This window comes from Rhagoletis pomonella, unplaced genomic scaffold (assembly GCF_013731165.1).
Source record: "Rhagoletis pomonella isolate Grant_MI unplaced genomic scaffold, Rhpom_1.0 Rhpom_scaffold_00008, whole genome shotgun sequence".
NCBI classification, from domain to species: domain Eukaryota; kingdom Metazoa; phylum Arthropoda; class Insecta; order Diptera; family Tephritidae; genus Rhagoletis; species Rhagoletis pomonella.
This window is the reverse complement of record NW_023458562.1, coordinates 20814-32528: the sequence shown is the minus strand read 5'-3', so window position 1 is coordinate 32528 and position 11715 is coordinate 20814.

Below are 11715 nucleotides of genomic sequence, written 5' to 3'. Positions count from 1 at the left end.
AACTAAAGAGGTTTAGGGCCCTTATTCCGAAAATATTTTTGAAGCGGGTTGCCACCTATTTGAAAAATTTAATTCAGGTAAAATGAAAGGATAAGCTAAATATTGCCGATGTCTGTACATAATAGTTGTTAAAGAAAAATTAATTGACGGTTTATTAGATCAACAGAAGCCAAATATAAAATTTTTATTATTTTGGTCTGTCTGTCTGTATGTTTGTAAGCGCATCACGCAAAACCTAATGTATGGAATTAAATGCAGTTTTCACCGATGCACATATTGCTAGAGCTCTAGTTGTAAATATAAAATAAATTTTTTTTGTTTTAGTTTATCGTCGATCATTATTCCTAGGTATTTGAATGTATTAACTTTTTCCAGTGCGTCGTTGTTTATATTTAGAGTTAGCAACGGACTGTTCTCAAAATTTCGCACATTAATCACAAACTTAATTTTATTGACATTCAATTAAGTGTGTTTAAATTAAACATAATCAATCGCACATTTTTGGAACTTCTGTGTGGGAGGTTATTCGCTGAAAAAAATCACAACTTTTTTTTGTTGCTGCCAAAAAATTAAGAAATCTGAGACGTCACGCTTTACAATTTAATACAGTTCTCTGTACAATGTGATTTGGTTCACAATTGGAACATATGCCAGCATCTTGAAAATAAATATTCCGACAAAAAATTTACTCGGTATGTAGCTCGGGATATTCCTAAAATTCTTATACAGACTAAAACGTAAATAAACAATATCTCTAAAACCAATTACGCTGGGGAACTGAAACTTAGCACTGATGCATATATTACAAATACAATGCATCAAAAACCACTGAATTGTGTAAATTTTGTTGCAAAATTCCAAACAGTTTTTTTTAATCAACAATTGAACATTTTTGCAGTGTTTTGGAATTTTTTATTTTTCTTTGAAAGTAAGTGTCCGAATGAAAATTTTTTTTGGTGCAGATTTAAAAAACATTTAACTATACAATTGAATTATTTGCGTTACAAAAATATTTTTTTTGCTTTCCAATAATTTTTTTATGAAAAATTTAACATTTAAGCAATTTCTGCGCTGCGTGGACGAACATTTTTTAACAACAACTTCTGTAATAAACATTTCTGCGTATATCTATAAAAAAATGCGTGCATTTCGATATAGTTTGGTCGGAATGCATTTTTATTTGCCAGCCTTACCCATATATGGTCATATTACATTCTACTATAAAACTCGCTGGGTGGTGCTGGAGTAGTATTACTTATAAAAATCGTATTTATTAACCGATTTCGTTCAAATTTTAAATGTGAGCTATGTACCCGTATGATGAAAAATACTTTTATAAAAATTGACCCGATGAGTGCTGCTGGAGCCGAGGTCGAAATCCATAACACGTATTCATTTTATGGTAAGCAATGGTTTTGCAGAAAATTCAATAAATGGCGCTGCAGCCGAAATCTATAGAAACCCCGTGTGGTTGGTCTGCTTTGGCCCTATGTTTGAGTTATAAGAATTTAGTTTTCAGATGTCTCAATGAAGGATGGGGTTAAGTTTGTCTGACGCCTTCATGCACGATCATGCGATCTTACATCTACCTAGAAATCAGTTCATAAATATTACCACCAATTGTAAAACGAATTAACAAGGAAAGATCACCGTAGGTATATCAATTTCTTAATTTGAAAGATATTACAGAGATCACAGGACTCATTTAGCCAATGTACCGGAAAAGTTTTCATCCTGTGGGACAGCTAGGATTCTTGGCCCTCCTAAAACAGAAAACGCACTTCTGTGCTCTTGAGTTTTCTTTAAAGAACTTTTATTGGCATACGCATCGTACCAATGTTGTAATTGCAAGATCATAGAAAAAGATTACGCATGCTTGGCAGAGATCTCACAGGTGGAAATAAGACCATCGGTAAAGCCCATGACACCGAAAGGGATTCGTATTCCATATGGTATCACAGCGTTACTATTATTGGCCTAAATATATGTGAGGAGGATACAGCGCTTTAATGGTTTCACCTTTAACCAAAAATTGTGACTTTCCAGTCAATTTTTGCTTTTAAACGCTCTTTTGCATTGGCCAACGCAAAAGTTCTTATTAGGCGCCGCGAAGTAAGCGGGCATTGGCTAGTATTCTATAAAAAAAAAAAAACAGACTGTCTCTAAATTTTTCTGCAGGGCAATTATGCCGCTTTGGTGTAGTGGTAAGCAGTGCTCGCTTCCACTCCGCAGGGCCTGGGTTCAAGCCCTGGTCAAAGCAACGTCGCAAAAAATTAAGAAAAAAGGTTTTTTTTAACAGTGGTCGCCCCTCGGCAGGCAATGGCAAACCTCAGAGTGTATTTCTTCCATGAAAAACAGCTTCTCGTAAAAATACAATCGCCGTTCGGAGTCGCCGTAAAACTGTAGGTCCCGGAGGAGAAGCTCTGCCAAACACTAACATATGTGTAAGCGCCAATCTATTATAATTATTATTATTATTAAAGTATTCACAACGGAGACTATCATACCAGTTCCTAAAACTATACTTCTTAGTTGCGACGGCAAATTGCATCTGCTATCACGATCAGTAGTGAACACGCTGTAAAGAAGCTGTTAAGCGAAGATCACATGACTTGTACATTTGTACATTTTGGAATTCACAGAGATGTGTTGTTTAGAAATTTGAGTTCAACTCAATAAAAGAATTTTCGAACAACACCACTCTGTACCTGCCAAAATATAAAAATCTGTGCAAATGTATAAATCGTGTGATTACGCAGGCTTAATTTGAAGATAAACATAGGGAGCTGCGAAAACATTAAAATTTAAAGCTAAGATAAGTGCATAGTATACATTTAGGTTTTATGTTTGTTCTGTATCTAGAGTTCTTAACGGCCCGTCTCCACAGGCAAAAGTTTTTGCCTACCAACTGTCATTTTTATTGCCTGATAAAAATTTTATCAGCGGCAATATTTGTGCGTGGGCATTTTTTATCTTGATAAAAGCATTTATAAGATGGCAATTTTTGCCGGATTTCATCAATTAAAAAGTTTAAAAAGTATGCTATTTCACACCCAAGAAAATAATAACACATATTTTAATAGAAAACAGTTCAATTTTTGCTTTTATATTGAAATATCGATAATGTTATCTCCACGAAGCTATCGCGCAAACGAAAATGTAGCTGTCAAAGTACCAAATTGCTGGCAATATTTATCAAGATAAAAGCTCTGATAATTATTGCTTGCCAAGAGCAATATGCGGTCTCCATGGGCAAAATTTTGCCTGATAACATTATCAAGATAAAAACTTTTGCCTGTGGAGACAGCAAGTAACAAATTGTTTGGAAATTTATACACACATAAGAAAGGCATACCTTCTTTCGAACGAAGTAGTATTTATATCCAGTATTGCAAGAATATATAGCATACTGTGGAAACATATGTATGCATGTTAACTACATAGACCAGTTGCAAAACCGCCTAAATCGCCATTGTGACAAAAATGAGAATTGGTAACCCTTAACTCCAGTCATCGAGATTTATGCATACGAATCGTAAAATCGGTAATAAAAACATCAGATTTGTAAAATAATAGCTAGAAAAAATACCGCCTATCAAGGCGATGCCTTCAAATAAAAACCGCCGTAAGATACGCGGTTTTGCAATTGGTCGATGGGCGGTTTTGTAAAAACATCGATGATATGTATATCTACACATTTGTACACACTATGTATGCTTAAGACGAATGCACAGGAAATTAAAATTTTTGTAACGTTGCTAGAGCGCTTTCCCGATTTACATATGTCTTTAACACCAAATTATTTGATCAACAAATTTTTGCGTAGAAGGCTGAAACCGAATCGCAAACGCTCTGCAGAGAGTTTCACGCTGTCAAACGACAACAATTTATTAAGGCCCGTTTAATATCCGGTTAACACAAACCGGAGGTAGTGACATAAACTGGGAGGTAGTGATAACCAGACATTAAAATGAAATGAGTCTCCAGCCTGCGAATTTTTAGAAGAAAAATTTACTTGTTCTCAAGTTTTATTTTTTCGTTATATGCTGGGTTTACAAAGTGTTCACCTGTTGTTACAACAATGTAATAGATACAAAATGCCTATATTTTAGGTTATCAAATTTTTAATTGACTTACCGTATTTACTGTCCAAGCTCCGTGTCAAAATTATAAACGCACCACATATTGACGAGTTTTAACAAAATATTTTTTATCATTTAATTTTAGTTTTTTTTTGTAGACATGGTTTACTCTTTAACAAAAGTCGTATAAATCTAAGTTTCAAACTTTATGCGATATTTAAAAAAAAATTTGCAAACTTTTGTAAAAATTTAAACCTTTTTAGATGGATTTATTAGCAAGATTTTGAGTATACAATTTCATGTCACCGCGGCACCTCTGTGCGCGACCTCTCAGGATTTGGATTAAAGTTGAATAGATTGAAGGTCTAGGTGACGTGAATATACGTGCAGCTTATTTTGCCGATATGACGTAGGGTTGCCTATTTACATGGACCTAAATTTTAAGAAAACGAAACTTAATGAAAAAAAATTTATTTCTTCCGCCTTATTATGGGCTTTAATTGTACATTTTTAACATTAATGTGCAACGTATAAAAAACAAAAAAATATTAAGTAAACATTATTCTTTTTAATTTTTTTTGATTATAGCATTTTTAAAAAATTTTATTTTTACATAAAAACATTGTCTATAACGTCAACTTTAAGTACCCAAATGGGCGTAATGGGCTACTTATGCGTTTGGATTCTAGATCGTCTAACGCTTGAGCAATATGATAAATAGACATTGAAATTTTATGAAATTGTATATTTTTGAAAGAGGAAAGGTGTGCAAAAAAAAAAAAAACAATATGAATAAATGATATTAACTTTACTAAAGTTCTGAAATCATGAAAATCCCTTCAAGGAAATGGCAGAATGCAACTTCAAGTTGCAAGTTCAGATGGGAAATCTGCTTGAGACGGGATTGAAGGAAAGTTTAAGGGACAACTCCTGATATTACAACAAATTCGTACACCCGAAGCTCTTTACCAATGCGGTGCTGTATGTTTCCAATGGGATGCCTGTGAAAAATAACTGCAACTAACCTTTCACTAGACTTTATTTCGACTATGATTACGTGCCAATTACTTTAATCCTACTTTAAGCTAGTTTAAAAAGTTAAATAACATCAAGTTAGGGAACTTCATATCCTTCTTTAACGAATCTTTAAACCAATAAATAATGTTTTCTTTTTAGTTCTTATTGTAATAAAAGTGTGTTAGTGGTTTTCTTTTAAACTGTAACTTAATTACTCATTAGGATTTTTTTGTTTACACAACTTTCCTTGTTCTTGTTTTAATATCAGGACTAACCTTGAAGCTATCATTGGAGGTCTAATATTCTTTTGCAATGAAACCGAAACATCAACAACACTCATTGCAAAATAATATTAGACCTCCAGTTATAGCTTCCAGGTTAGCTCTTTTATCAAAACAAGAAAAAGGAAAGGTGTGTAAAAAAAAATATATATAAAATAAATGAGTAATAAAATGTTAGTTTAAAAGAACCAACAATAAGTAATAAAAAGAAAAAAAATTATTTATTAATTTAAAGATTCGTTAAATAAGGATATAAAGTTCACTAACTTGATGTTATTTAACCTTTTAAACTAGCTCAAAATAGGATTAAAGTAACTGGCACGTAGTCATAGTCGAAATAAAGTCCACTGGAAAGTTAGTTGCATTTATTTTTTACAGGCATCCCATTGGAAACATACAGCACCCCATTGGTAGAGAGCTTCGGGTGTACGAATCTGTTGTAATATCAGGAGTTGTCTCTTAAAATTTCCTCCAATCCCGTCTCAAGCAGATTTCCCATGAGAACTTGGAACAAAGTTCAATTCTGCCATTTCCTTGAAGGGATTTTCATGATTTCAGACTTTTAGTAAAGTTAATATCATTTAGTCATATTTTTTTTGTTTTTTACACACCTTTCCTCTTTAGAAAATATACAATTTCATACATTTTCAATGTCAATGTATCATATTGCTCGAGCGTTAGACTATCTAGAGTTCGTACGCATAAGTAGCCCATTACGCCCATTTGGGTACATATGGTTTTATGTAAAAATAAAAATTTTTTTCAATGCTATAATCAAAAAGAAAAATGTTTACTTAATTTTTTTTTGTTTTTTTATACGTTGCACATTAATGTTTAAAATGCACAATCAAAGCCCATAATAAGGCGGAAGAAATACATTTAACAAAAAAATAAAAATAAAAATTTAATTTTTTTTTCAGATGTGTTTTTTGAGTATAGAGTTTTATAGCCCATTCAATTGTAGTGTAATAATGTGCAAGTTTCAAGTGGCTAAAAATTACCGTTGATATTTTTATAATTTTTTTGCCGAAGGTGTGTAGCGCTGCCACTGAGCTTCAAAATATGTAAATGTTTTAGGAAATTTAAAAAAAGCACTTAAAAGGGGAAAATTATAAGTAAAATGGTAAATGGGGTACGAAAAATGTAGGTACTTAGGCGGGTTGGGTACATAAGCGGGGAGGTACTTAAAAGAGGGATTTTCTTCAGAATACATTAAAAAATTTACGGTGTCCAAAAATGTTGGTTACTTAAGCGGGTTGGGTACTTAAGCGGGTTTCACTGTATGCCATTTGAACACTTTTGGAGAAATAAGCTATTTAAACAAAAAATTCTTTTTCACCGAATAGTTACATTCTGGAAATATTCAACAGTTTTGTTTTTTTTTCTAAGGGCGTGTGTGAATCGGTAACAAAGTTCTGTGGGGAAAGCTGGTGAATAATATTTTTACTATGGGGAGACAGTTTTGCCAATCTGCTGTGTGAAATGAAATCTTTTTTGACAACAGTAAATTTTTGACAACCGCAGATTTATGCGCAATAAACTATTACAAATTGAGTGAAATTAATATTTTAAGAAAACATCTACCATCATTGATTGCAGTTCATCAACTTAAGCTTTTATTTTACGAAAAATTACACACAGCAGCAATCTTTGCAATTGTCAAAATTTTCTAAACATTTGTCAAAAATTTCACTAGCCTCATGCGATACTGAAATTTTATTCACCTCATACTTGTCAAAAATTTACTTGCTACTTTGTTACCGATTCACACACGCTCTCAGAGTCTTATTTCACCAAAATATAAAAAAAGGAAATTATTGAAGCTCCTGAAGCAATAAACTGGCATTGGTAATTATCTTCTTTTTAGTGTTTTCTGCATACAAAACTGGTTGAAATTCCGTAAATATTTAGCCTTACTTACCATTGTGCAATGATAAATTCACTAAAAAAACACAAAATAATTGCTTTTGTGAAGTAATTTCTTATGTCATTCCATCAATAACTTCCTACGCTTCTAACTGTAATACAATTAGGCAAGAAAAACTACTAATGTTAATATCGCGGAAAAATTAGAAAAAGTGGCATTCTGGAAAATTCGGAGGGCCAATATTATAATAGAAAGCCATGCTCATGCTGATAAAAATGTTCAAGTAAAGATTAAAAAAAAAATGCGTGTGTAACACCGTACACATGATAGAAGTTAAACTTCTTAAAAAAGTTGTGAGTACCAGGTACCTACTCACGAAATTTAATGTGTAAACATATGTTTACGGTTCGGCAAACCATTAGGCGATTGAGTTACATACATAAGTTTGGTTAGAAATCAAACAATAATTTCATTTCATCTTATTAATTTTCTGATATACATATAATTTATTTATTCATTTTCCGGTAACACCACCTTATATGAATTCGCGCTTCTAACATCCATAGGACCGGGTTGTAATGGAAGTAATTGTATATTTAACAAATAAATGAAAATGTTTATAATGCAATCAATAGATCCTTGCGAATTCGCGATTACCAAGGCACTAAGTAACGTACGCACTTTTGTTTGCAAAATTCATTTATTTAAGTTGAAAGAAGACAAATTCCTTTGTTCGGCATTTATTCTTACTCGCTTTCTATCTTTCATATATTCTTATCACGAATTCATATATTCATGTGGTAGCATGAGAATAAAAACATAAAAATTCCTTATAAATTAAAAGCATATGTAGATACCACATGTATGCGTAGTTCAATTCACGAAATCATTTCATCGATCTTAGTTAAAACTAAGTGCATAAACTCTATTTCGCGTTAATTGAAATCATGAAATGGTGTTCATTAATTCAGTTTCTACTCAAACGCATGAAATAATTTCATGAATTGGCCTAAGCATTATGGTAGTAAATGACAGAATGAATTACAACAAACACATCCTTTTGACATAATGCAAGCCGAAAACGTTGGTTCAAATCAATCCGCAATCAAGTTGGACGTTTTGCCCACAAACATTGCAATTTTGCGAGCAGTCTCATTGTAAAATCTCATTTTTACAATTTCATAGTTTCGGCTTACATTTATAAAAGTCAACGAAAGGACGTACCTATTACGGCTGAGTTATCCATTTTTGGTTATTTAGTGTACAAAATAAACGCAAATTAAATGAGTTTGTACAACATGGCCATTAATGTAGCGATAAGTTGTACAACTTGCCAGAAAATCCAACTTTTTTGATCTTTCTTACAACCAAGACATAGATTAATTCAACAGGTCCACAAACGGTGCAATCTAGAGCAAAACAACACCAAGTTGAACCAACGGTCGCTACGTTTATGGCTTTCTTTAAGAAACATCGGACGAAAATTTCAACTGCTCCTGTAACACTACCTTATATAAGTTGGCCTTGCTATCATCCTCACATATGTTCATCAGAGTATACCAACGAAGGACAAGTTAATACAAGGAGATAGCGAGAGCACAAAACTACTCCAGAAAATTACAAGCACAATGACAAACAAACTAAGCTAAGCAAACGTCAAGCTGTGAGGTTGTACTTTATTGTGCTCTAATTTTGGCTTTCTACTTACTAAGTTCATTGTGCTAATTCTGTGTTAAAGTAGTGATAAAAAGTGCTTATGAGCATCATAGTGTGAAAAATTGAAGCTAAGTGAAAGTTATTGGTTTTATATTAAAGTAGATTTAATTAAACTTCGCTAGCATACATTCTAATTTTTCCGAGTCATTTGTTGCTATCATTGTTGTTGTATCCTTTGTAGTTAACTGAATTCATTTTGTTTTTACACATTTGTTGTACTCTTTTTGTTTACTTTTTCAAGTAATTCTTGTCACAGCTGTTTGCATTGCGTTTATTAAGTGTCATAATTACTGTGATACTCAAACTGTTCGCTACATTTATTTAAAGCAATTTACATCAGCTCCTTAATTGTTATAATTTATTTTGTTTGTCTTTTATTAACGAGTGTATTACATAAATCTTTCAATATGAAGTGCGATCTTGATACTTGCCAAATTAAAATCGATTCTGAACGCTACTTATCGTGCTGGCTGTGTGATGGTATTTACCATCTGAAATGTGCTGGTTTGACAGGAAGAACTCTGGATGCTATTAATGATGGCAAGGGCCTTCGCTGGTCTTGGGTAAAGTGTAGGTCAACCGAAGTTGATCTTTTCAAGCTATTTAGGCAAACCAGAAATGGTTTTACAGAAGTAGGAAGGGAATTGTTGGTACTGACAGAAAAATTTAAGCATTATGAAAATATGTTTAAATCATTCAAATGCTTAGATACCTTGCAATCTGTTAAGGATATCCGTGTATCTAAACTTAAGCGTCTTCATAGTCCATCTAAGGAAATTACTGCCGGGCACGTCAGAATAATCTTCCGACGGACTTAAGTAATTTATCCTATCCGTGTCCTCCAGCATCAGAATCCTCAGGCTCAAAAGACCGTGTAACGAAATCTGCATCAGATAATAAAGAGCCTGAAGTATCTTCCCCTTCCCCCATTGAAGTGGTGGCATCATCTTCAAAACCTCCACCGCCTTCCCTATCCTCAACTACTAACGCAGTAACTCAATCCCCTCCGCCGGTACTCCAGTCTGATACAAAAAAACTAGTTGTGGTTCCGCCAAAGAAGTCAATCTTTGTTTCTAGATTTTCGAGAGTCACTACTGAAGACGATATAAAGCTTTATATCTTATCAAAAATTAGAACTGTCGACTTAAGCATCAGAAAATTTAATTTCAATTACGAAAGAAATATTGCTTCATTTAAAATTGACGTAAATTTAGATAATTTTAATGCGCTGCTTAGTAGTTCTTTTTGGCCCCCCGGAGCTTTCGTTCGTGAATTCGAATATAGGCCAAAAAAAGTAAATAACTTAGCTAATATTCCCCGTCATAACACTGAATCAAAAAACTAATTATTAAATCTGCTTTAAGTATTTATTACCAAAATGTAAGAGGCTTAAATACTAAATTAACGGGCTTATACTTTAAAGGCCTTGAATGTAATTATAATATTCTTTCTTTTACTGAAACTTGGCTGAAACCTCACATTTTCAATTCAGAGATTCTTCCAAATAATTATCATATCTATAGACAAGATAGGGAGGACAGAATCGGCGGTGGCGTACTCTTCGCTGTAGACTCTTCAATACCATCTGAAGAAGTTAGTCTTCCACACATTGATTCAGTAGAGTTCAAATGCATTCGTGTACAGGCTGGAAAAGGGTGTATTTACTTAGCTCTATGCTATATCCCTCCCCGATCTGACACATTTTTGTATTCACGACTCATCTCTTTACTGAAATCAGTTAATTTACTGACTAAACCCTCTGTGTTGGGTGATTTTAATTTACCAAGCATATCATGGAACATCATTGACAATGATATCGTACCTTTCGCGTCTAGTGTGTGCAACAACGTATTTTTAGAGGAGATGGCTGAACTCTGCCTAACTCAGGTTAATGTACTTCACAATAAGTTTGGTAAAGCATTAGATATTGATTATGTTGATGATGCATCTAAGTCCGTTGTAAATAAGTGTGATCCACTAGTTTTGCCCGAAGATGTCTACCACCCTGCTATGGAGGTATCTTACGAAGTTATAAGTGATGGTCAAAATTGCAGTACCCAAGCATACGAACCAAATATTCGCTTTGATTTTTCGACTTTAAAATGCTTAACAATGAATTGTCTAAATTGTCGTGGCCTTCATTTAAAGAAAATATTGAACAAAGCGTTGCACTTTTTAACCTTACTTTACATAAATTATTTGAAAAGCATGTGCCTAATCGCATGTATGTTCCTGAAGAGCAAACACAGTTATGGTTTACTAAAGAACTGACAAATTTGAAAAACAGAAAGTCGCGTTATTTTAGATCAGTGCCCACCAAACACTTTCCTGGGAAACGAACTATATTCGGCCTTTCACATGTACACAATCGGCTTCTTACAGGCTAACCTAATATTCGCGGCTTGCGTTTTGGTACGCATGCCGTCGAATTTGTTTTTTTGCGTCACCCGAAATTGACTTGCATGCGTTTGCATTTGATTTCACTGAGCGAAGCGTCAAATCAAAATGTCACGCAGAACAAAAATTGGAAATTGAGTTAGCTTCATACGCACGCCGCTCAATTTCGGTTGATCTCATACAAGTTGCATGAGCATGAGAAATTTTTGACAATAAATTGGCGGCGTGCGTGAATATTAGGTTAGCCTGTTACACGTACACAATCCGAACGTCAACAGAAAAAGTAGAAGAGCAACAAATTTTATTTAGTTGCATGCAAACAATAGGCGAAGCAGGTTGATGACGCATTATTGTT